Source organism: Hemitrygon akajei, unplaced genomic scaffold (genome assembly GCF_048418815.1).
Source record: "Hemitrygon akajei unplaced genomic scaffold, sHemAka1.3 Scf000047, whole genome shotgun sequence".
NCBI classification, from domain to species: domain Eukaryota; kingdom Metazoa; phylum Chordata; class Chondrichthyes; order Myliobatiformes; family Dasyatidae; genus Hemitrygon; species Hemitrygon akajei.
Window position 1 is genome coordinate 2,724,704 of NW_027331933.1, and position 26,972 is coordinate 2,751,675.

Below are 26,972 nucleotides of genomic sequence, written 5' to 3' on the forward strand. Positions count from 1 at the left end.
AAACACCCACTGAGGGACATTTGCTGTGAACTCCGGACATCGTAGCCCCCAATCCCGGGACAGTCCTGCCCTCTTCCCTCTCTCTCAGCCCCACGATCCGTACACGGGCCCCGGGGAGCTTACGTCTGATGAGGGAATGGGAACCGATGGATCTCTCAGACAGAGCTGAGCTCCAGCTATCTAAATGCAAGGATTAGGAACTGGGAGAAAGGGAACAATTCCGGAGGAACTCAACATTAGTACTCGTTTACATAGATGCTGCCTGGCCTGCTGAGTTCCTCCAGCATTTTGTGTGTGTTGCTTGAGCTACCTCCTCTCGTTCTGCACTTTTCTACCGGTGAGAACATGTTTTGACCGATTCTCTCTGGGTACATAATGACATCAAACACCTTTGTCCTGGGCAGCAAATAGCTTTCACATCACAAATGTGCCAGACTCCAATGAGCCAGACCACTGCCCTTCCCTTCATATTCATTGGCGTTGTCATCACTGAGTTCATCACCGTCAGTCACCCAGGGGAGGGTTCAGGGGGAATATTTATGTACAATACGGAAACTGATGTGTGTATTGTGGCGATGCAAAAGTTGCTGGAGAATTTGCAAGTGGGAAGAAGTGGAGTGATATTTGGAAATCTGACTTTTTAAAGCACCATTAGCAAGCAAATCACATATGGACGGTGTGCAAAAGCTCTAGTGAGAAAATCCTTAATAACTCGCAACAGGCCTGTTACATAGTTTGTGTGAGAGTGCAGATGAACTCGATCAAACCCAGGGGAGATCAAAGTTCTTATCGACAGTGATTTGCCAGCTGTTAAAAGAAATACCTCCCTATTTAAAATTCAGTGTGCGCATGTTGTTGTCAGTGGGTAAAAATTGCACAGCACAAGGTGTTTCAGCACACCGGTCATTACAAATTAGGCGGGACATTGGTGGGAAGGAGGGGAGACCTCCAGTGTCCCTGCTACCCTCACCTACAAGATATGCATCCAGCTGCAGCCTGTAACCCTGCACTTTAAGGAGCTGGAAATGGATGAATTCTGGATCATCTGGGAGTCAGAGGGGGTGATAGATATGACATCAAGAGAGGTGAGTTACACCCAAGGTGCAGGACACATTAAACTAGGTGAGAGTCAGGAAGGAGAATGAGGTTAAATATTCATCGCAGAGTACTCTTGTGGCCATCTCGTACGACAACAGGTAGACCACTTTAGAAACTGTTGGGGGGATTACCTGGCAGAGGAATGTCAAATGGTTGATAGGGGATTTGTTAGTTTGGGGATTAAAACTAGCAGAGATCTAATATCCTGGTGGTAAGGCTTGCTGTTGCTAGTGTGTGGTGGAGAGGGTGTGTCGTGAAACTAAAATTGCAGGGGGGAATTGGAGTCAGAATGCCAGAACAGATAGTGAAGTGGGTGAAATGAATTGACTTATATCATTCATATACATGAGGAGCAGAAATCTTCATATTACTTCTTCATCGAAATGTGCAATGTGTAATTTATAATAAATGGTTTGTACATAGGACAGTGGTTATAACAGAAACACAATTGTATCAGCATAAATTAATCAGTCTGTTGCCCTGGTGGAAGAAGCCGTCCAGGAGCCCGTTGGTCCAGCTTTTATGCTGTGGTACCATTTCCTGGATGGTAGCAGCTGGAACAGTTTGTGGTTGGGGTGACTTGGGTCCACAGTGATCCTTTGGGACTTTTTACGCACCTGTCTCTGTAAATGTCCTGAACAATGAGAAGTTCACAACTACAGATACGCCGGGCTGTCCGCACCACTCTCTGCAGAGTCCTACGATTGAGGGAAGTACAGTTCCCATATCAGGCAGTGATGCAGCCAGTCAGAATGCTCTCAATTGTGCCCCTGTAGAAAGTTCTTAGGATTTGGGGCCCCATCCCAAACTTCTTCAACCGTCTGAGGTGACAGAGGCGCACAGCCACGTACCACACAGCCGGTATGTACAGACCACATGAGATCCTCGGTGATGTTTATGCCGAGGAACTTGAAGCTGTTCACTCTCTCAACCCCAGATCCATTGATGTCAATAGGGGTTAGCCTGTCTCCATTCCTTCTGTAGTCCACAACCAGTTCCCTTGTCTTTGTGACATTGAGGAAGAGGTTGCTTTCTTGACACCCAGACAGATGTTGTTCACACCTCGGACAGAGTCAGCAATCAAATGGTTGAGCCTGGTGCGATGAATGTGCTGAGCTGTGTATATCACAATGCAAGAAGCATCGTAGGAAAGCCAGATGAGCTCAGGACAGGGAATTATGATATTGTAGCCATTATTGGGACTTTGTTGCTCCCAACACTCTGAGAGATTTAGAGAAACAAACTTTGTAGAGATTGCAGACTATGCTAAGAAACAAAGGTTGATATAGTAAGCGATTTTAACTTTTTATATATTGAATGGAACTCCCATACTGTAAAAGGACTAAATGGGGTAGAGTTTGTCAAATGTGCCCTTAATCAGGACGTAGTATTCCCGACATAGAGGTGTGCAATAAGCTGTTAGGAAATGATCCAGCATTAGTGACAGAAATTAGTGTATGGGAACACTTTGTATCTAGCGATTGTAATGAAATAAGGTTCCAAGTAGATATGGAAAAAGAGAGGGCTGGACCATGGGTTGAGATTCTAAATTGGAGAAAGGTCAATTTTGATGGTATCAGAAAGATCTAACAAGTGTGGATTGGGACTGGCAGTTTTTCTAGCAAAGGAGTACTTGTAAGTGTGAGTTCTTCAGAAGTGAGGGTGTAGAGTTTGTATGTGCCTGCCAAAATAAAAGTTGTAAGGTAACTGGTACAGGGAAACTTGGGTTTCAAGAGATATTGAGAGCTCGGATATTTTGTTCCTCTAAATGTCTCAGACTCCTGGGTGCTACCAAGACTCATTAATGACTGACTCATTAATCATCAGTCCAAGCCCTGAGCTTATCTGACTTTTTGTTTAGTCATCTTCTGTTGGTTCCTAAAAGCTTCCCAATAGTTTTTTGTTCTTTCGTCTGTCCTCTCTTTGTCTTTTATGTTGGCTTTGGCTTCTCATTTCAGCCACGGTTGTGTCCTCCTGCCTTTCCAATGCTTCCACTTCTTTGTGATGTATCTGTCACTCAGCTCCCGAATTACTCCCAGAAACTCCAGCCATTACTGTTACGTTGTCACTCCTACCTTTTCCCTTCCAAACACGTTTGGCCAGCTTCTCTGTTACAGAAACATGGAGAAGTTCAGTAGAGAAATGAGCTATTTGGCCCATCTAGTCAATGGCAAAAAAAAATTTAAGCTGTCTAATGCAACTACCTGCACTGGAACCATCGCCCTCCATACCCATACCATCCAGGTACCTATCAAACTTCCCTTAATTGAGAAATCGAGTTCATATTCACCACTTGTGCTGACATCTCATTCCACACTCTGACGACCATTTCAGTAAAGAGCTTTTCCAACTGTTCCCATGAAATATTCACCTTCCCCACTTACCCATGACCTCTGGTTGTCGTCCCACCCAACCTCAGTGGAAAAAGCTGCTTGCATTTACCCTATCTATACCCTCAGAATTTTGTAGACTTCTAACAAATCCTCAAAGCAATGTTTAATTTCCTTGTTTATGTTTAGAGCCTTTTTTAGGTTTATGAAATGATGAGGGATGTTGATCGTGTGGATAGCCAGATGTTTGTTACATTGGCCTTTATAAATCAAAGTATAGAGTATAAGAGTTGGAATGTAATGGTGAAGTTGTATTAGACATTGGTAAGACTGAATTTGAAGTATTCTGTGCAGTTTTGGTCACCTAATTACAGGAAGGATATTAATAAGTTTGAAAGAGTGCAGAGAAGGTTTACAAGGATGTTGCTGGGACTTGAGAAACTGAGTTACAGAGAAAGGTTGAATGGGTTAGGACTTTATTCCTTGGAATGTAGGAGAATGAGGGGTGATTTGATAGAGGTGTATAAAATTATGATGGGTATAGATAGAGTGAACGCAAGCAGGCTTTTTCCACTGAGGCCAGGGGAGAAAAAAAACAGAGGTCATGGGTTAAGGGTGAAGAGAGAAAAGTTTAAAGGGAATATTAGGGGGTGCTTCTTCACTCAGAGAGTGGTGGGAGTGTGGAATCAGCTGCCAGATGAAGTGGTGAATGCGGACTCACTTTTGACATTTAAGAAAATCTTGGACAGATATATGGATGAGAGGGGCTTGGAGGGATATGGCCCAGGTGCAGGTCAGTGGGACTAGGCAGAAAAATGGTTCTGCACAGCCATGAAGGGCCAAAAGGCCTGTTTCTGTGCTGTAATGTTCCATGGTTCTGTTGTTGAAATTTCCCAGGGAAGAAATGGCGAACATGAGGGGGCATCCAAGCTGCTTGGAAATAGATACTGAGGGGATTTTGGGGTAAGTTTTTTACACAGACAGTGGTGGGTGCGTGAAATGCACTTCCAGATATTTGTGTGAGATTCCCATCTGCATGTTAACAAAGGCTATTTGCGTCAGAGCGTTCAGTTACTGTGGGGCCAGCAGCCCATGCAGCTCAGTGGTAACAGGGAATAATACCAATGGAGAGAGTCAAACTGAGCCAAGTCACAGATTGGAGATGGCAGAAATGCCCCATTCTTATAGAGACAGGAGGAGCATCAGAGAGTTTGATGGTCATTCCAGATACCAGCATTGTGCCCAGTTAGAAGATGATTTCTCTCTCCAACTTGGGATGAACTTCACTGTAACAGTGTGATGTCAGGTCACACCTTGACAACTCAAGTGATCTCATCTGAAATGTTGTCCTACACCCATTGATGGATTTTGTAAATCTTTTTTACAGGTTAAAAATGACAAGGAATTTGTCTACAAGAATCTCAAATACAACACGCCAGTTTTGCTGTCTTTGTCCAGATATTTAAGAAGTGCAGCAAGGGATTCACACGATCATCCTTCCTGCTGAGACAGTGGGGAGGGATTCACTCTATCATCTAACTGACTGGCATGCCCCTCATTTTACATGGGAGTTCACCTGCTCAGACAGTGGGAATGGATTCACTCAGTCATTTCAACTGAAGGTACCTCAGCAAGTTCACACTGGGCAGAGGCTGGTCATCTGCTCAACTTGTGGGAAAGGATTCACTCGGTCATCTGACCTAATGGCTCACCAGCGAGTTCACACTAGGGAGAGGCCGTTCACCTGCTCAGACTGTGGGAAGGGATTCACTCGGTCATCTGACCTAATGGCTCACCAGTGAGTTCACACTGGGGAGAGGCCATTCATCTGCTCAGACTGTGGGAAGGGATTCATTTCGTCATCTAAACTGAAGATACATCAGAGAGTTCACACTGGAGAGAGGCCGTTCACCTGCTCAGATTGTGGGAAGGGATTCACTCAGTCATCCTACCTACTGGTACACCAGTCAGTTCACACTGGGGAAAGGCCGTTCACCTGCTCAGAGTGTGGGAAAGGATTTACTCAATCATCCACCCTAATGGCTCACCAGCGAGTTCATAGTGGGGAGCGGCTGTTCACCTGCTCGGACTGTGGGAGGGGGTTCACTCGGTCATATAAACTGAAGGTACATCAGCGAGTTCATAGTGGGGAGCGGCTGTTCACCTGCTCGGACTGTGGGAGGGGGTTCACTCGGTCATATAAACTGAAGGTACATCAGCGAGTTCACACTGGAGAGAGGCCATTCACCTGCTCAGACTGTGGGAAGGGATTTACTCAGTCATGTCTACTGAAGTTACATCAGCGAGTTCACACTGGGGAGCGGCCGTTCACTTGCTCAGACTGTGGGAAGGGATTCACTTGCTCATCTCAACTGAAGGTACATCAGCGAGTTCATACTGGGGAGAGGCCGTTCACCTGCACAGTCTGTGGGAAGGGATTCACTTTGTCACCTCACCTACTGAGACACCAGTTAGTTCATACTGGGGAGTGGCCATTCACTTGCTCAGTCTGTGGAAAGGGATTCACTGAATCATCTTTCCTGCAGAGACACCAGTCAGTTCACACTGGGAAGTGGCGGTTCACCTGCTCAGACTGTGGGAAGGGATTCAATCGGTTATCTCACCTGCTGTCACACCAGTCAGCCCATACAGGGAAAGGGCCGTTCACCTGCTCAGTCTGTGGGAAGGGTTTCATTTCGTCATCTCAACTGAAGATACATCAGCGATTTCACACTGGGGAGAGGCCGTTCTCCTGCACAGACTGTGGGAAGGGATTCACTATGTCATCTCATCTGAAGGTACATCAGAGAGTTCACACTAGGGAGAGGCCATTCACCTGCTCAGACTGTGGGAAGGGATTCACTTCATCATCTCAACTGAAGGTACATCAGAGAGTTCACACTGGGGAGAGGCCGTTCACCTGCTCAGACTGTGGGAAGGGATTCACTTGGACATCTCAACTACAGAGACACCAGCGAGTTCACACTGGGTAGAGGCCGATTTCATGCTCAGACTTTGGGAAAAAATTCTCTCAGCCAAATCCACCAAATGTGTATCACTGTTGACACTGGGGAGATTCTGTTCACCTGCTGTGAATGTGGGAAGCGATTCACTCAGTGAATTAAACTTGCATAACTCTCACTTCAGCTAGCAGCTTAAAATAAGGGGTGATAGACCCCAGCCTGGCTAAACTTAAGAAATCTCGTTTGGATGGATGTTGTGTGATGTGTCCTCTGCTACAAATCAGTACCCTGAAATAACAGTAAACAATATGTGATTAAACAGTTGAGCTTTGTAATTCTTACTTTGACCAGAGGGTTAGTAAAGAAAACAAATAAAAAAAAGAAAAAGGGCCCACTCTCTCCATTTGCATTTTCTCATCTCTCCCTGGCAAAAGACCATGAAAATCACTCTTCCAGACTCACAAGAAAGGACATTTCTGTCATTGGACAGCCCCACACTCCAAAACCCTGTTATCTCTAGTCATAGCCTAAACATTGCTGCTACTGAGGAACCATTACCTCAGCTGGGAAACATTACTGAGAGGTCGTTACATCAGCAGTGAAACCTTACACCATTTAGGACTTGTGACACACTACCGGGTTCACACTGGGGAGAAAGTTTCAATAAGCTGCATGCTGGATATTTGTTCATCACCGTTGCTGAATGCAATTTCGAGAGTGACTGTCGGTGCTGAACTCTGCAATTATTGCTGCTGCTCACCACACCCAGTTCTGCACCCTGGTCACTGGGCATGGGAGGAGTTTCATCTGCTGCACATTCACCTTTAATGGGACTGGAGTTTAATATTCTTGGTCTAAGACAAATAAATCAGTTCTATTTTCAACTCTGTCTCTGGTACTTACTGAATTTATAACACACCTAGTGTACAGTAGTGAGTCAACTCAAGCCAGCTGGACCCTGCCAGTGATTCAGTTCCACGACAGTCCTTTTAAATCCTCCCCTGTTGTTCATCTCTTGCTCTCCCTGGGTGGTGAGATCCACCACTGGATCCATCATCCAGTGGTGACGGATTCCAAACAGACACCACTCTGTGGTGAAGAGGTTTCCTTTGAGTTTTCTGCAGAGTGAAGAAGTCGAGGAGAAGGAAATCAGAAGTGGGGTGTGGCAATGTCAGAGTAGAAACATTTTGAAGCTGATTGACAGAGAAAATCTTTTGTTTGACTGATGACACGAACAATACCTGTGGTGAAGTGCTCCACTGGTCGAGGAACATGTGTGTGTTGGGAAATGCTTTATCTATTAAGGGAGTTGTTCCTGCTTGTTTATCTTGTAATATTGTATCCAGATGGTTATTATGGATTGTCCTATCTGAAATAATGTATTGATTAACATATAATCTTGTCACCATCTCATCTGCTCAGATCGTTGGGATGTCTCCCATGGAGGGTCGTACTCGTTCAACTGATTAATGTTTCCTTCCATAGTGATGATTAATTTTTCTGAATTGGCCTCTCATTTAAGATTTCCGGTCTGTATTTCTTATCACAATTGCATATACACACATTGAGTACTAAATCCAGTTCATTTTTGATGAAAATATATATACCTAGAAGTTTTATCTGACTATTCGGTGATATTTTTTATTTCATGTGTGTTATCTCTCTTCCTCCATCTGTCCAAGGTAGTGTTAATCTCAGTGGGTTTGAGTGTAAATAGTCTTTTCTAAAGCTTTCTTAAGTTCTTGTTTATTTTTCTAAATTTTACTGATTGAAATGGGACCAAGATATTTTTATTTTAAAAGAAGTCGATGTCAGTATTGATGAAAGTGTTTGTTGCCTGTGTTGTATTTGTTAATTACTGAGCTCTATTTGGTAGTTTTTTTTAAAGCCTTGAACTGAATTTTGTCAAAGGTTTTCCCTATTTTGCACTACTTTCTATTTTCTTCACTTGTTGATATTCCAGATACGTGGGGATCAAGAGTCCCGGTGAAGGGTCTTGGCCCAAAATGTTGATTCCCCTCCATAGATGCTGCCTGACATGCTGAGCTCCTCCAGCAGTTTGTGTGTAGTTCTCTAGATTTCTAGCATCTGCAGGTCCTTTTGGTTCCCAGGTACTTATATGTTTCTTGAAAGAAGAAGCCAAGAACAAGCTGGTAGTGGGGTTGTGTGGCTCTGTTGGTAAAGTATTAAATAAAATCATTAGAAAGAAGTGGCATAGGGTTGGAAGGTGTAAAATCTGTGGGTAGAATTAAGGAACATCAATTGTAAAAAAGAATCCCTGATGAGAATTGTACAGAGACCCCCAAACAGTAGTAAGTATGTGGTCCTCAAATTACAATGGGAGATAGAAAATCCGTGCCAAGAGGGCAATGTTACAGTAGTCATGGGGATTGTCATGCAGGTGATTAGGAAAATTGGGATGGTGTTGGTCTCAAGAGGAGGAATTCCTTGAATGCCTACAAAATGCTTTTTTAGAGCAGCTCGTGATTGAGCCCATTTGGGGGTCAGCTATTCTGGATTGGGTGTTGTAATAAACCAGAATTAATTAGGTCACTTAAGTCCAAAGAACCTTTAGGGGTAAGTGATCTTAATGTGATCAAATTCACCCTGACATTAGAGAAGGAGAAGCTAAAGTCAGGTGGAATAAAGAGAATTAGAGAGGCACGAGAGAAAAATTGGTCAAAATTGATCTAAAAAAACATGGGCCGGGACGAAAACAGAGCAGCAATGTCTGGAATTTTTGGAAGGCACAGGATATATACAGTGGCTTGCAAAAGTTTGGGCACCCCTGTTCAAAATTTCTGTTACTGTGAATAGCTAAGCGAGTAAACAATGACCTGATTACAAAAGGCATAAAGTTAAAGATGACACATTTTTTTATATATTTTAAGCAAGATTACATTTTTATTTCCATCTTTTACAATTTCAAAATAACAAAAACGGAAAAGGGCCCGAAGCAAAAGTTTGGGCGCCCTGCATGGTCATTACTGTGTAGCACCCCCTTTAGCAAGTATCACAGCTTGTAAACACTTTTTGTAGCCAGCCAAGAGTCTTTCAGTTCTTGTTTGAGTAAATTTCTGGGTTCACTCATAAGTAGCAAAGTACTGACTGTGGAAATTACAAATGAGAATATTATTCGAGTTACAGAGAGCAGCCGTACCGAAACAGGCCCTTCTAGTCCTTGCTGACCTGTTTTTGTTGTTACTGCCTGGTTCCAGCTACCTGCACCAGAGCCTCCATACACCTCCCATCCACGTCCTCACCCAAATTCCTCTTTAGTGTCTAAATCAAACCCACATCCTCCACTTCCACTGGCAGCTCATTCCACACTCTCACCAACCTCCGAGTGAAGAATTCCCCTTCAGATTCCTCAAAAATAATTGACTTTCACCGTGAACGTATGTCCAATGTCAGGGTGAGAGGGAGGACGGGGCAGAGAGGGAAGACGGTAAAGGGAGGGGGTGTTCGAGTGCAGAGAGGGAAACAGAGTGAAGAGTTTATACTTAATATCTTTCAGAAAAATGTAATTGAACTTGCTGCAAACCTACTCTCCATATCCTGTACATTCTCAACCAAATTATTGATCTAGATGACAATAATGGTTGACGTTCAAAGTAAATGTTGTTATCAGAGTACATATATGACACCACATACAACCCTGAGATTGTTTTTCCTACAGGAACACTTAGCAAATCTTTAGAATAATAACAGAATCAATGAAAGATCAAGTGGAGCATAGAGTTCAACAAACTGTGCAAATGCAAATATAATTAAATATCAATGAATATTGAGAGCAATGTGGTGTAACCCTGGGGAACCTCACTAGGCCAGGGCCTCGAGTCCAATAAACAGCCTCCCACCATCACTCTCTGCTTCCTACCATCAAGACAACTGTGCATCCTGTGAGCCAGCTCTCCCTGGATCCCGTGTGATCTGACTTTCCACAGCAACTTACCATGTGAACCTTATCAAAGGCCTCACTGATGCCCATATCGGCCCCGATCCTGGGACAGTGTCACCAATCAGAGGGCATAGATTTAAGCAGAGGATGCAGAGGTTTAGAGGGATCTGAGGAAGAGATTTCTCACTCAGAGGGTAGCTGAAATCTGGAACTCACTGCCCGAGGTGGTGGTGGAGACAGGTCCCTTCACAACATTTACGAAGTGGATGAGCATTGAAACTGCGGAGATACAGTCGGCTATGAACCAAGTGCTGATAAATGGGACCAGTGTAGACAGTGAGTGGATGGTCAGAACAGGTATGGCCAGCCAAAGGCCTGTTTCCGTGCTGTGTGATCCACCACTCCGGACATGCTAAATTAACGATGGTGGCACCGCAAGGCATTGATTTCAAAACACCACACCCCTCTCCAACCTGAAATAAACCCCTTTGTCACCACTGGGAATATCTGTTTCTCTCAAGGTAACGTAACGATTGGTCACTTCTGCTAAACAACTGGCAATTGATGAAGTTTCTGTGTCTTCTTCCATTAATGTTGCTGCCTTACAGCAAAACTAACCCTCTCACTGTGTCAGAATCAGTGATTAAATCAGACCCCAAACACTGTGCTTTCACCCCTGCACGTTATAACTGGAACCATCTCACTGAGGGACTGATGGAGACATGGGATCACATCTCCCCTGCTTCTGACATTTCAAATACCCTCAGAATGGCTTTCTGATTCAGTCTGAAGGTTATGGTACATTCAGCTCATCGTCAGACCTGACAAACCGTGTCTTCCCGCAGCTGGTTCCACCTGTTGGTGTGTCCTCTTTCCTCCACCTCCAGGGAAGCTGCATCTCCACACAAACTTCTCACTTGAGACGACTGTCTGTACCCGTGACACAGGAAATCACATCACTGTCACTCTCCTGATCCCGTGTCTGACCTGCTCACCCCCCGGGTATCCGCCCTCAACAAGCCGCTTCCTCAGTCACCGTCTGTGAGATTATATAAAAACACAATTACTGTAAAACGATCTATCAGACAGCTCCTGTACCCCTCCATCCCGGACGATTGTTTGCTGACTAAAACACTCTGTCCTCAGACCCCTCACTATTCCCTTTCCCTCTGCAAACTCCAGCTATGCCAGCTGATCCGAATCCACTGTGAGGACATTTATATCTCACAGGAGGATGTAGAAACCCGTGTTGTTCTCTGATACAGAGGTCACTGACACCCCACCGCCATCCCAGTCTGCACCAACAGTCCATGACAGTGACAGCTCTTCCAGACACTGGGGCTTTGTAACAAACACAATGTTAGCAGCAAGATTAGACAGTAATTCATTTGAAGAGAGAATTGCTGCCTCCTGAAAGGACAGTCGAGCGTCCGATACAACGGAGCAGATCCTCCCCTGTTCACAACTTTATTTTACCCGGGTCACGGAACATCCGATCCTCCAACTTCCTCACAACAGCAACTCCTCCCCCCCCCCCCCCACCCCGACTACAGTCCACCCATAACCTCTACCCCCACACACAAACAGATCCCCTTCACCCCAAACCCCTCCGAGCCTGGGAACCACAACTAACTGATCCCACAGCCCGGGCTCGGGCGCAAAACTAAAACCGGGGCTGCGGGACCGGAGAGCCCGGAGCCTCCAGCCGTCCGGCAGAGCTCGTTCCCGGCACTTTTCATAGAAACATAGAAAACCTACAACACGATACAGGCCCTTCGGCCCACAAAGTTGTGGTTCCACGGCAGCCGGCCCCCGATTTCCACAAACCCGAGATCAGACCCTTCTTCACGGACGCCTGAACAGAATAATAGCTACGGTCGGCACTGCGCCTGCGTTTAGCAGGAGGTTCTGGGCTGCACCAGCCGTGGTCGGGGGTCCCTACAGAGGGACCACTGGCCGGAAGCGGGAGGGACAACGGAGAGGTAAATCACAAACACGACTAAGTCTGCAGATGCTGGAAATTCGGAGCAACACAAACAAAATGCTGGCGGAACTCAGCCGGCCGGGCAGCATCTATCAGAGAGAAAAATCACACTCTTACCCCCGCATAAAAAAGAACGTCATCCCAATCATCAACCCCCAAACCCACCCCTCCCGTACAAAAGGGAATAATATCATCGATTTCCCCCCCCCCCCCCCGCAAAAAAAATCCCTACCCCGCACAACTGCAGAGGAGCCGGTGTCACCAGTGTCGAGGCGGCCGCATCGGGAGCAGCGGACACAACGGGCGACCCCGGAAGATTCACAGGTGAAGTGTTGCCTCACCTGGAAGGATGTTTGGACAACGGAGAGAGTTCGGCCGTCCGGCCCTTTCACTGTGACACCCCGAACTCCACATCAAATCCGTCCAAACGAATCTGGGTGAACTTTAATGACCAATAAATATAATTCCTGTCAGCGATCAGCTGTCTGAATGATCCCCTGACTCTGAGAGGAAGGGGTATCTATGGTCCACACTGTCAGGGTGTTGAGTTTACCAGGAGACAAAGACTGCAGGGACGGGAGGTTTTCTGTTGACTAATACACTGTGTGTGGACCCCGCTGGCAATTCTGGTGTTGTGACCCGAATCGAGACAAACACCACTCCACCAACAACACGGCACAGCCGGACACATAACAGGGGATTTTACATCCCACAACACTGGATTTAGTGATAAAACCCGTGATTAATGTTGTTGTCCCACTGAAAAGTCCATTAAGGTGCTTTTAAATACCAGCGCTCTCCCACAGGTGACGCCACACAACCCCTCAAAGTAAATGTCCGCTTTCCGATTTATTTCCATTTCCCTCCGAGGGAAGTTGGGGCGTTTGTGAAGCGTCTCCTGCGGCCGGAGTCTGATGTATCGCTGAGAGGTAGGAGGAGACCGCTCGGCCCATCGGTTTGATGCCAGTTCCCCGTGGAGGGAGGGAGAGAGGGGGATTTTATTGAAAGGATGAAGATGGTGAGAGAGGGGTGGACAGGATGTTTGTCCCGGTGGGGACAGGAGGGGCTCATCTGTGGAAATGTCTGGGCCCACGGTGGTGTCGAGCAGAGGGATTCACCACATTGGGGGCAAACACCGGCAGACTGTTGCCCTGCAAGCGGGGACAATGGTCCGGGCAAAGTGACAATTATTTGGGCTTTGTTGAGATTGTACCAGGAATATGGTGTAAAATCCCGCTCCCCATACTAACACGGGTTATACAGACCAAAGAACAAACTGCCGGAGGAACTCAGTGGGTTGGGCAGCATCTGTGGAGGGAAATGGACCGTCAACATTTCGGGCCGAGACCCTCCCTCTGGACTGAGAGTGGACGGGAAATAGTCAGAGAAAAGAGGTGAGGGGTGGGGATGGGGCAAGAGCTGGGGAGTGAGAGGTGGATCCAGGTGAGGGGGAGGTGGGAAGGTGGAAATAGTGATAGGGGTGGGAGGTGAGTAGTTGGGGCAACACGGGGCTGCAGAAGATGGAAATTAATTCCATAGAGGATTAACAAAGAGGTTAGAGAGTATTTGTTATAGAGAGTGCAATGAAGATTCACCAGACTGATCCCTGGAGTGGTGGGGTCATCATATGAAGAAAGATCAAATGCGATAACCCTTTTATTTCGAGAATCGAGGACTGAGAGGTGAACCCATTGAACCAGGGATCCCACTCTCTGAAAAAGGGGATGGACTGTCCGGGACTGAGATGAGGGGAAATGTCTCCACTCCGAGGGTGGTAAATGTCTGTAAGTCCCCACCACAGAGGGCGGTGAAGACTCAGTGATCGTCCCCACGTAAAACAGAGGGCGGCAGATGTGTGGAGAGCGAAGGGATCGGGAAAATGAGGATCGGACAGAAACATGTGGCTGAGATGGGAGAGCAGCCGCCATCTTGTTGATGGTTAGAGGGGCCGAATGGCCACATCCTGCTGTTTCTCACTTGATGCTTCAGTGTTCCTGTCCAGTGAGGCCTGAGGAATGTGAATAGAAATTAGTATTTATAAACACAGATTTATTTAAATGAAACCAGAACAATTCTGTTTTGGAGCAAACACGAGGAAATCTGCAGATGCTGTAAATTCAAACAACACACACAAAATGCTGGTGGAACACAGCAGGCCAGGCAGCATCTATAGGGAGAGGCCCTGTCGACGTTTCGTTCCTGACGTTCCTGCTGTGTTCCTCCTGCATTTTGTGTGGGCAATTCTGTTTTGGGTCTGAACTGTGTGTCGGACCGGAATGGGAATCGAACCCGTAACCACGACCCAGGGAGGTGGAGGATCGGACGGGGAGATACATAAGGAAAATGCAAAACGTATCTGGTGTAAATATGAAATAATGTGGGAAATGCGGCTGAGGGTCGGGCAGCGTGTGAGGGGCGATGAGCAGAGTCACCGGGTCACCTGGGAGACCCTCCACCGTCAGGTGATCCCGTTTTACCGCGGAGCAGCAGCATCGGGTGGTTCGTAGCCGAGGCCCCGCCCACCGCTGTGATGACGCCCTGAAGACATCGCGCATGCTCAGTGCAGCAGGGGCGGTGTTGTTTTTCGTTCTTTGTTGAAGCGGGTCGGTGGTCGGATCGGCATCGGGTCCGGATCATCGCCCCCTGGGCGGGGGGAGCCGGAGACGGATAATTCTCTGCGGAGCGACACCAATGACTTTCAATTGGTGAGTGTTGATGCCTGTCCCGAGCTTTAACTTTCCCTTTAACTTAAAAGTCCCTTTAAACTTCAGAGTCCCGTTAGCTTTCCCGAACTCAAACAATAGAAAATCTGCAGATGCTGGAAATGCGAGCAATGCGCACAAAATGCTGGAGGAACTCAGCAGGCCGGGCAGAATCCAGGAAAAGAGTACAGTCGACATCAGCGGCCGAAACCCTTCGGCAGGACTGGAGAATAAAAGGTGGGGGTGGGGAGGGAGAGAGAAACACAATATGATCGGTGAAACCTGAAGGGGGAGGGGATGAACTTTCCCGAATTGGCGGCCTCGCCTCGCTTCCTTCACAGAATCTGCCGGGGTCGGTCCGGGTTGTGTGTGTTTCATACAATTCTGGTCGCCCCCATTCTCGGAAGGATGTCGGGGCTTTGGACAGGGCGTGGAAGAGGTTTACCAGGACCCTGCCTGGATTAGAGGGCATGAGCTATAACGAGAGGCTGGACAAACTTGTGTTGTTTTCTCCACAGCGGCGCAGGCTGGGGTGAGACTGGATGGACGTTTAAAGATTACGAGCGGAATACGTAGAATAGACAGACGATAACTTTTCTCCCAGAGTTCAAATGTGTCTGATAAGGTAGGTTGCAGAAGATGTGAGGGGCGAGTTTGTTTTCCTCACAGAGTCTGCTGGGTCGGTCACTGGAATTTGCTCCCGCCGCAATAATCACTGCGCATGCTCACACAGCCCCCGGCGGGCGGTGGTTTATTTTCATCCCGTTCGTTGTTGAAGCGGATCGTCTGCGGGGGGTGGGGGAGAGGGAGGGAACGGGTCCTCGCCCCCTCGGGCAGGGATTCAGATTCCCATCGGTGAGTACTGAGGCCAGTGTCAAGTCTGGAGATCTGATGTTGGGCAGTGAGTTATGTTTAATCACAAGTCAGTGAGCAAATCGATGGTGAGATTACAGTTTCTGGTGTCCGTATTCCACACTGGGAGTTTTACTGCACCCGATTCCCAGTCTCTGTATCTGCTCCGTGCAGCACTGCCATTCTCCACATCCCACACCGGATGGTTTATTCAGTGAAATGCGATGTATTAATGATCTCAATGCAGTAAGAATTGATGGAAAAGTCAGATGAGCTATGGGCATGGATCAACACATGGAATTGTGATATTATAAAGTTAGTGAGACTTGGTTGCTGGATGGGAGGGCTGGCAGCTCAATATTCCGGGTCTCCTTTGTTTTAGTCGTGACCAAGTGTGCAGAATTAAAGGGGGGGGGGGGCATTACTATCGAGAGAAAATGTTGCGGAGGTGCTCAATCGGGACAGTGAGGTGTTATAGAAAGACCAAACAAATTTTTAAAAAAGTTATGTTCACATTAATTAGGCTATGTTACAGATCCCTTTATAGTTTGAGGGATTTAAAGGAACTTTTTTTTTAGAGATAATCGCAGACTATTGCAAGAAAAATAATTTGTTATACTAGATAAATTTCTACATATGGATTGGGACTCACATACTGTGAAATGGCTGGATGGACTTGAGTTTGTCGAATGAGTTCAGGGAGGTTTTCTTCATCAATATATTGATGTTCTAATGAGAGAGTGTGTGAGATAGGGAATGAGATAGGACACATGACATAAGTTTGTGCAGTATAACTGTCTACATCAAGTGATCACAAAGGGGGTGATCTTAAATTGATTTTTTTTTGCATCTGTGTTTACTTGGGAAAGGGACACCAAATCTCCAGAAGTGAGGCAAAGCAAAAGCGAGGTCATAAAACCAATGAAATTACAGACGAGGAGTTTGCTGTCTTGTGCCAAATTAGTGTATTAAATCTCCAGTGACTGACAAATTGTTCCCTTAGACACTGAGCAAATGCAGGAAAGGCAGGGGTTGTGGCAGGTATATTTAAATTATACTTGGTGATGTGAGGTACTGGAGGATTGGAGGATAGCTAACATTGTTCTGTTTAAGAAATGCTGAAAAATTAAACCAGAAAACTATAGGCCAGTGATTCTGACATCAGTAGTGTAAACAGTGTTGGAAGCACCACATACATAATTATTTGAAAAGACAGGACTAATTTGGCATGATCAGCATGATTTCCTGTGTGCTTGGCAATGACATAGAGTTTTTTTCCAATGAGGTTAGGGGGAATGTTACGAGGGAAGTATGTAAAGTCAATGCTGTGGATGTTGGCAACATGAACTTTTGCAAGGCGTTTAACAATCCTGCATGGGAGTTTGGTAAAGAAAATTCATTTGCTCCACGTTCAATGTAAGGAAGTAAATTGGAGTAGACAGTGGCATTTTGGGCGAAGGCTGACAATGATAGTAGATGGTTGTCTCCCTGATTGGGGGTTTATGACCGGTGGAGAGCCACAGAAATGGCAGTTGGGTCATTGCTGCTTGTCATCTATGATAATGTGTTTAACTTAATAAGTGCATTTGCATGTCAGCAAGATCAGGAGTGTAGTTAGCAGAGAGGCAGGTTACAGTGGGATCTGACGCAGCTGCAAACTGAGCTGAAAATGGCAGATGGAGTTTAATGTTGGCAAGTGCAAAGTGTTGCACTATGTAGGTCTTACACAGTAAATGATAGTGCACGAAAGAGTGCAGTGGAATAAAATGATTTGGGAATACAGGTCCATAATTCATTGAAAGTAGTGCCACAGGTAGATTGGGTCATAAAAAAAGAGCCTTTGCCAGATTGCCTGCATAAATTAATGTACTGAATCCTAGAGATGGGATGTTATTTTGAGGTTGTATCAGACGTTGGTGATCCAAATTTGGCATATTGATTGCAGTTTTGATACCCTACCTACAGAAGGTTGAAAGAGTACTGGGAAAATTTGCAGGTTGTTTTTTCTGTGAGATTCTGAGCTTAGGGTCTGGTGTAAGCAGCTGTCTGGCCCTGCTCATTCCACAGAACTGTGAGCGGCCGTTCTGCTAAAACCATATACAACTGGTTTGATGTTTCACTTTGATTCAGGTGTGAAAACATTCACATTATTAGTCTGCTTAACTATTTCTGCTGCAGGGAACATCAGTGAATGTGAAAACTGATACAAAGAACAAAATCGATGATCTCAAAACCATGTTACCTATTACAGTCGATGCTGCGAGTTTCCGGAATTCTATATTTTTTTTCTTCCGACTCACATTCTCTGTAGTTGATTCTAAAACATGTTTTCATGATTCCTTAAAAAAATCAGTTTGTGACAGTCACCAGACCATAAGACACAGGAGCAGAATTCAGCCTATCGATTCTGCTCTGCCATTCCATCATGGCTGATCTCTGATCCCACTCAGCCCCATATGGCCTACTCGCCATATCCTTTGATGCCCTGACCGATCAGGAGACAATCAACTTTTGCCTTAAATATACCCATGGACGTCCTCCACTAGAGTCTGTGATAGATTCACTCCTCTCTGACTAAAACAAATCCTTCTTTAATCTTTTCTAAATGGTTGCCCCTCAATTTTGAGGCTGCACCCTCTAGATTTGGATACCTTCACCACAGGACCCATCCCCTCCACATTCACCCCAGCCAGTCCTTTTAACATTCGGTAGGTTTCAATGAGATTCCTCAGCATTTTTCTAAGTTCCAGTGAGTACAGACCCAAAGCTGCCAAATGCTGTTCATATGTTAACCCCTTCATTGCTGGAATCATCCTCATGAACCTCCTATGGAGATTCAACAATGACAACATATGCCTTCTGAGATATTGGGCCCAAACTGTTATTGACATTTGAAATATGGCCCGATTAATGTCTCATAAAGACTCAGAATTTTCTTCTTGCTTTTATATTCTATTCCCCTTGAAATAAATGACAACATTGCATTTGTCTTCTTTATCACAGACTCAACCTGTAAATTAACCTTTTGGGAGTCAGGCATGAGTACACTGCTAACTTTTCTTTATTTCGTTAAGTTACTATATTATAAATAGATACTAATAAAGAGAGTGGTTTTAACATCTAAACCAGACTCCAGTGTGAACTCTATTGCTGCGGGTTCGTTTCTGAAACGTTACAGTTCGTAACACAGCTTTATAAAACTAGTTAGACCATATCTGGAGTGTTTCATACAGTTCTGGTCGCCCCCATTCTCGGAGGGATGTCGGGGCTTTGGACAGGGCGCAGAAGAGGTTTACCAGGACACTGCCTGGATTAGAGGGCATGAGCTATAACGAGAGGCTGGACAAACTTGTGTTGTTTTCTCCAGAGCGGTGCAGGCTGGGGTGAGACTGGATGGACGTTTATAAGATTACGAGAGGAATAGATAGAGTTGACAGACAATATATTTTGCCTGGGGGTTGAAATGTCTAATACATTTAAGGTGAGGAGATGTGAGCGGCAAGTTTGCTTCTGTCCACAGAGTAATGGGCAGCTGGAGTCACTGCCTGGGGTGGGGGTGGGGGGGGCACCAATCCTGTCACGTGGTCCCGTTTCCCGTTCACGTTTTTCCGCAGATCTGCAGCATCTGCGGGTCACTGCTCTACGTGTACGTGTACCTTCATCTTTCCCCGTTCAGACAAGGCAGTGAGATCCGGATCGGTCACGTCCTCTCGTTGTGGTGGACAATATGTTTTTTTCTGCAATGTTTTCAGCATGGTTCATTCCACTGTTTTTATCTGCTGAAGTGCAACCAATGTTTCTGGGTGTCTGACCCATTTATGTGAGAATTTGCCTTTTCTATTCCTCTGAGCTTCTGATAAATGTGTACAGTTTTGTTAAGCTTCACTCCAAAATTTCCAAAGCAACAACCCAGTCAGTCAAATAGTTCCACACAATTAAAACAGTTTATTACATTTTTTATTTTTGTTCTATTTATATAATTTAACTATTTAATATGTATATTTTTATTTTAAATCAAAATTGTTAAAATTGCCGCAGGGACAACAAATTTCATGACATATGCCGGTGCTATTAAACCTGATTCTGATATTGATATGGGAGACCCACCAACGGTCATCTGATCCCAGTTACCGCAGATCGTAAAGTGAGATTGAAGCCTTTTCTATTTTATTTACATTCCTCAGAAATGACAACAGTTCAGTTTGCTTCTGTGGTTCCAGAGCAGAAGCTCAGTCTGTCTAATATTTCCACACAATTAAAATGGGGAATTTGTTTATTATCATCACGTACTGAGCTACAGTGAAAATTCTCCCTGACATACCATCCACACAGATCAGAACGTTACAACAGTACATTGAGCTGATATACGACAGAACAATAATTGTAACAAAGCATTATGGCTGCAGAGAAAGTGCAGTGCAGATAGACATATGGTGCAGGGTCACGTCGAGTCACATTGTGAGGCCGAGTCCATTTTATCATACATTTGGCTTATAGACACAGACAGGAAGCCGCCCTTGAGCTTGTCATTACTAATAACTGCAGGTCTTCTTTTTTTCTCACTTTCTCGTGGCACTGGACAGGGATGTCCATTAGGCCCTTTATTATTTAATCTTGTATTGGAGCATTTAGCTATAACATTACGTGAAGCTTAAAATATTCTTGGTATCTCTATGAATGGAACCATACATAAGATTTCGCTTTATGCAGATGATCTTTTGGTTTTTATTTCAAATCTTGAGGAATCAATTCCTAATCTTTTGAAAACACAAACTTTTCGGTAAATTTTCAGGATATAAACTTTACTTTAATAAAAGTGAATTGTTTCCATTCAATGTCCCTGTTAGTATATATAACGATATTCCTTTTAGAATTGTTAATATATTTAGATATTTAGGTATTATAATTACTAAAAAATATAAAGATCTCTAAAAAGAGAACGTAGTTCCTTTAATGGACTCCATGAAACAACAATTTTCTAGAAGCAATCCACTTACTTTTTCTTTAATAGGTCATGCTCGTGCTGTGAAAATGATGATTTTTTCTAGATTTTTATACATTTTCCAAAATATACCTATCTTTTTCACTAAAACAAAATCATCAAATTGACTCTCTTATTTCTTCCTTTAGTTGGAACAGTAAGAGACCAAGAATTAATAACGATCATTTACACAAATCTAAAAAAAGATGGTGGACTTGCACTTCCTAATTTAAAACTATTATTGGGCTGTGACTATTAGACCATTATGTTTTTGATTATATTGGCTTGATGAGAACCAAAAATCATTTTGTATTGATTTGAAATTAAAAGCTGTTAAACAATTTCATTTAACTTCAATTTTAGGAGCTCCATTACCTTTACAGCTCTCTAAAATTCCAAGTTTAAATCTTTACCCGGTTATTAAACAATCCCTAAGGATTTGGGTTCAGTTTTGTTTCTTTTAAAATTTTAAACAATTTGTCTAGTTTTTTATATCGAAACTTTTCATTTAAACCTTCAACAACTGACCCCATTTTTCTCCTATGGAAAAATAAAGGGATCCATTCTTTTACGGATTTATTTTGTGATGATCGATTGATGACCTTTGAAGAGTTAATTTACAAGTTTTCTCTCGCTCATACACATTTTTGCAATATGTTCATGTGAAACATTTTTTACAAACATGTTTACCTAAGTTTCCATATTTACAAGAAACTGATTTGTTGGATACCATTTTGAAACTGAATCCCTTAGTGAAAGGTTCCATTAGCAGAATTTATAATTTATTTTTGTTACAAAAAGAGAACATATCACTAAAGATTAAATAAGATTGGGAGAGAGAATTTAATATGACCTCTGTTAATGAAGATTGGCTTCGAGTTTTGAAAAACGTAAATTCTTCTGTATGAGCCAACCACTGTTTAATTCAATTTAAAATTGCTCACCGTTATTATTTAACAAAGTGGAGACTATCTAAAATATTTCCTAGTATAGACAAATGCTGTGGTAGATGTAAAACTGAAGTAGCTACTTTGTCACATATGTTCTGGTCATGTTCTTCATTAAAATCATTATGGAAATCTTTATTTTCAACAAGTTCTAAAGCTCTGAAAATTAATTTACAACCTAACAGATTGACTGTTCAATTTGGAATAGCTCTACATCATATTCAGGGTATTTCACCTTCAGATGAACATGTAATTGCATTTGTTACACTACTGACAAGAAGGGCTATTTTATTAAAATGGAAAGATATTTCTTCCCCTACATTAATTGAATGGTTTTCTCAAGGAATGTTATATCTTAGTTTGGAAAAAAATAGAAGTAGAACTTTTGTTCCTCGATTCAATTTTGAGAGAAGATGGGGTTCCTTTGCCAAATATTATCATTTAATTTGAATTATGCTATATGGTTTCCATTCAATTTTTTTAATAAATATGAAATGGCGGTTGATGATTCTTTTTTAAAAAAACTTAGATGATGGTCAAAAGTATTGGTCCGGAGGGTTCTTTCCTAATGGATTTTTTTCCCCTTTTTTTGTGGTTACTGGGTTTTTTTCCGAGTTAGATGGGGTACTTTTTCCCCTTATTTTTCTATATATATATTTCCATTTTTATATTTTACAATCAGTTTTTTCAGCTTTATTAATTGTATACATATTAATTGAAGTTTTGAATAATTTTATAGCTGTAGTAGATTATGTATCAATAAAAAAGATTCTAAAAATGAAAAATGAAACTGGCAAAACAATAACTGTAACCAAGCATTATGGCTGCAGAGAAAGTGCAGTGCAGATAGACATATGGTGCAGGGTCACGTCGAGTTACATTGTGAGGTTGAGTCCATTTTATCATTCATTTGGCTTGTAGCTGTAGACAGGAAACCATCCTTGAGCCTGGTGTTACGCGCTTTAAGGCTTTTGTATCCCTTCCCCGATGGGGGAGCGGGTTTGCAGCAAGAATGTCCAGGTTGTGAGGGTCTTTGAGTACATGACCCGCTTTTCCGAGGCAGGGGAAGTGTAGGAAGAGTCCATGGAGGGGAGGCTTGTTTCCCTGATGTTCTCTGCTCTCCAAAGTTCTCTGCCGTTCCTTGCAGTCATGGGCAGAGCAGTAGCCATACGAAGGCGTGAAGTATCGACATGAAGCTCAGAGACCTCGACCTTCACCCTGCCTTGTGTAGCTGGATCCTGGACTTCCTGTCAGATCGGCGGCAACTGGTAAGAGTGGGCTCCCTCACCTCTGTCCCTCTGACCCTCAGCACACATACCCCACAGGGGTGTCTCTTGCCGCCTCCTTTACTCTCTGTATTCCCATGACGTGTCGCCACCCACAGCTCCAATCTGTTAGTTAAATTTGCTGACTACACTGCACTGACTGGCCTAATCTCAGATAATAACGAGGCAGCCTACAGAGAAGAAGTCATCACCCCGACACAGTGGTGTCAAGAAAACAACCTCTCCCTCATTGTGACAAAAACACAGGAGCTGGTTGTGGATTATAGGAGGAATGGAGACAGGGACCAAATTCAACATTTCCAAGTCTGTTATTGACACAAAATGCACATTTTGATATTGATTATGACACAATGTATTTAAATATCGTTAATGACATAAAACATATTTATAGATTGTTACTGGCAGAGAATCGTATAATTTGTGTTCCGTGTGTTATCTGAATGTACTTGCCTGTGATGCTGCCACAAGTCAGTGTTTCTCTGTACCTGTACCTTCCCATTCTTGTGCACTTGGCAATAAATTCAACAGGACCTGAGAAATCTCACTGAGATTTGATTAGTGATGATCATCTTGGCAGCTCGGTAGGTCGAATGTATGAGACAGTACACTGTTAAATGCAAAACCCTGAACAGTGTTGATGATCAGAGAGATCTTAGACTCCAAGTTCATCGCTCCGTGAAAGAGACTGCACAGATTGATCGGGTGGTTAAGAAGGCAAATGGCATGGTTGTCTTTATTAGTTGAAGCATTGAGTTCAAAAGTCGGGAAGTTGTGTTGCAGCTGTTACGAGCCTGCGGTCGTACTGTGACTGTTTCTTTAAGAGCGCCGGCGTGAGGAGGCGGGACTATGACGTCAGTCACAGGTTGACAGCGCTGACTGTGGACTGACCCATAAGAGAGAGAGAGCGATCTGCAGACAGGCAGGCGGCCAGTCTAAAGAGAGAGAGAGAGAGACTGGAAAAGCTGATCGCTTCAGTTAGTCGCAGCTGAGGCTTGGAACTCCCCTATGCCCACAAGAGTGGGTTGATCATCGGTACACGGAACCACAACGAATGTGTGTGGCTGTCATTTCGTATAATCCATAACAGTGGATTTTGGAATATCTTGTATTAACCCTTGCCTGGGTATGTTGTGTGGTAACCCCTGGAAGACGGTATTCCTGTGACAGGTTACTTTCGCAGATAACTCGTATGTGGACGGATTCAACGGATAAGAAGTTCGTCGGCGGTTATTTTGATGTAACGGCCTTTTCTCTACGTTTCACCCTGGATTACAAATATCTCTCTCCCATCATTTATTCCGTGAATTTCTGAACTTTCCTACTTTACCATCTCAAGACTCTGAGCTTTGTTCCCTCACGATCGATAGTCTGGGAGTTATATTTATACATATATACACTTAACTCTGTCAACTTCCCTTTATTTTGTTAAGTTACTATATTATAAGTATATACTAATAAAGAGAGTGGTTTTAACATCAAAACCAGACTCCAGTGTGAACTCTGTTGCTGCTGGTTCGTTTCTAAAACGTTACAGTTCGTAACACAGTTTTATAAAACTAGTTAGAAAACATCTGGAGTGTTTCATACAGTTCCGGTCGCCCCCATTCTCGGAAGGATGTCGGGGCTTTTGAGAGGGCGCAGAAGAGGTTTACCAGGACACTGCCTGGTTTAGAGGGCATGAGCTATAACGAGAGGCTGGACAAACTTGTGTTGTTTTCTCCAGAGCGGTGCAGGCTGAGGTGAGACTGGATGGACGTTTATAAGATTACGACAGGAATAGATAGAGTGGACAGACGATATATTTTTCCTGGGGGTTGAAATGTCTAATACATTTAAGGTGAGAGGAGATGTGAGCGGCAAGTTTGCTTCTTTCCACAGACTAATGAGTAGCTGGAGTCTCTGCCTGGGGCAGGGGGGGGGGGGGGTGGTCCCCAATCCTGACACGTGATCCCGTTTGTCCCTCCCATATAACCACAGATGGGCAGCATCTGCGCGTCTGTTTCGGAGGCCCCGCCTCCCGATGATGTAACAATCTCTTCGCGCATGTTCATAGTCTCCGGGTGGACGGTGTTTTCATCTCCGCTCCGAGCTGAAGGGGGTCGGCTGTGTGTTCGTGAAAGACTTTCGTCTCTTCCGTCGGGATCACTGTCTGCGGGCCGAAGATATCACTTTCCGATCGGTGAGTATTGAGACCGATCCCGAGCGGGGAGATCCGATGTTGGCCGTGAGCCCCGAACTGTGGGCCAGGAATTCATTTGTTTCCAAACTATATGGGCTCGTCAGAAATGTGTCGACTTCACTTAATCTGCATTGAACGATCCAAACCAGGAGCCCAGGCTGTCTGTTTTCACAGAATTGAAATGGAAGTCCCGCCGACAGGTCACGTGAGGCTGTTTGCCCCAGATTCGACGAGCCCCCACTTGTTACGAAACCCCGTAACCAGGTAACTTACCAGCAAAGATAGATGGATCAGCTGAGTCGGATGCTACTATTTTCAAGCGTTTTATTCAAAAAGGGCACAAACGTATGGTTAATACAAAACATTCAGATCATATACATCATCAAAACTCAATCTAAAACACCGGTGTAACCATAATCAATCAGAAATAAGCTCTACAGTTGTCTAGGGGTTAATACTGAGTCCAACGGAAATATAAAGAGTCACTCAGAAGTTTGCAGGCTTTTCCTTTTTGGGAACCACTGGGGTTTTCACGTTGTAGAGAGAAAGAGATGATTTAGAAAAGATAAACACTTGCCCGTCGTCTTGGCAGAGCAAATCCTTGGAATCAGGGGAGCAGACTTCCCCGTTGTTATTTAAAAGCAGTCTTTCGTTGGTTCTAGCCACAGATTCAAATTCGGAATCTAACGCACGTGGCTTCCTTCAAAATGGCGTCCCGCTCCCACGGGAATCGATATCGTGTTTCCTTGGTGTCTCCTTGGTGCATCTCAGGGTTGTCCCCCCCTCAGACCCGCCTTTATACTTCTTCACGGGATCGCAGGTGTCAATCAAGTTGCAGGTAATGCGATCTCTCTCTCAACCAGCCCACTTTGCCCGAGGGCTTTTCACGTGGTCTCCATGAGACAATAGTCAAGGTCACCTTCATTCTGCTTCTTGGGAGAACATGGTCTCTCTCTCTTTTTGGGTCAGTTGACCCCCCTTAACTAGGGTTCTTGCGATTCTCATGAAGGAGGGGGCCAACGGCATAACACCTCCCCCCATAACGGGTTTTTAACCAGCGGTTTAAAACAGGTTGACACAGGATTTTTTTTTTTGAATCTACATACTACACAAGCTTTTCTCTTCACAGAGTACTACTGTTATACATTCAAGTCAGTATCTAAACAGGTAACAAGTACAGTGCTCCTTTTTCTTGAATACCTTAACCTCACGTGCCATACTAATGCCTGGTCGCATCAAACTTCAGCTCAATAACCACCTTATTTATTTGCTTTCTTCAGCAACATAATTAAGGAGGTGTGATCTTAGCTTACATACATCTACAAAGGTTCATGCAAAAGACAAATGTTTATGTTACTTTCAAACTTAACAGTCAAGCTTCCATGGGTGTTGTCTTTATTATTCACATACTTTGTCGATGACATGGTGTGATTTTGGCCGCTGAGTCCCATTAACTTAACCTGAACTCGCCTTGTTTCCTGAGGCTTCTCACATTTGTTCTGGAGCTTTATGGCTGTTGTGTCTTCTTCCGGAGTGGGGTGGGTGAGAAAGGAGAACGTCCCAGGTTGTGGGGATCTTTGGTTTCACTGCCTGCTTTACCGAGGGACTGGGAAGTCTAGGGGGAGAATGGTTCGAGCCTCAGCTCCCCGCAGTAGAGCTGAGCCATACATTACTTCTGCACGTTTATAGACCAGCGACGGCGGTCGGTCCAGTATAGACAAGACAAGATCTGTATCCTAGGATCTGTAA

General features: G+C 44.3%; 3 protein-coding genes across 12 annotated transcripts in view; 1 reads left to right on the forward strand and 2 right to left on the reverse strand.

Annotated features, from left to right (window-relative positions):
* LOC140720845 (uncharacterized) overlaps nt 1-26,972 on the reverse strand; it is a 202,431-nt gene that overhangs the window by 73,317 nt on the left and 102,142 nt on the right. The window lies entirely within an intron of this gene.
* The window catches only part of LOC140720808 (uncharacterized), a 290,042-nt gene that overhangs the window by 28,613 nt on the left and 234,457 nt on the right, over nt 1-26,972 (reverse strand). The gene's annotated exons all lie outside the window — the stretch shown is intronic.
* Nucleotides 14,846-26,972, forward strand: part of LOC140720842 (uncharacterized) — a 49,497-nt gene continuing 37,370 nt past the window's right edge. For 5 of the 10 annotated variants that reach the window (XM_073035691.1, XM_073035694.1, XM_073035690.1 and 2 more), the window contains exons 1-3: nt 14,846-14,981; nt 15,497-15,603; nt 22,906-23,026. The gene's annotated coding sequence lies outside the window, so the exon portion shown is untranslated. Of the gene's footprint in view, nt 14,982-15,496; nt 15,604-15,777; nt 15,834-22,905; nt 23,027-25,095; nt 25,224-26,972 lie in introns of those variants that run through there. The other 5 variants (XM_073035695.1, XM_073035696.1, XM_073035697.1 and 2 more) reach the window with 5 other exon arrangements.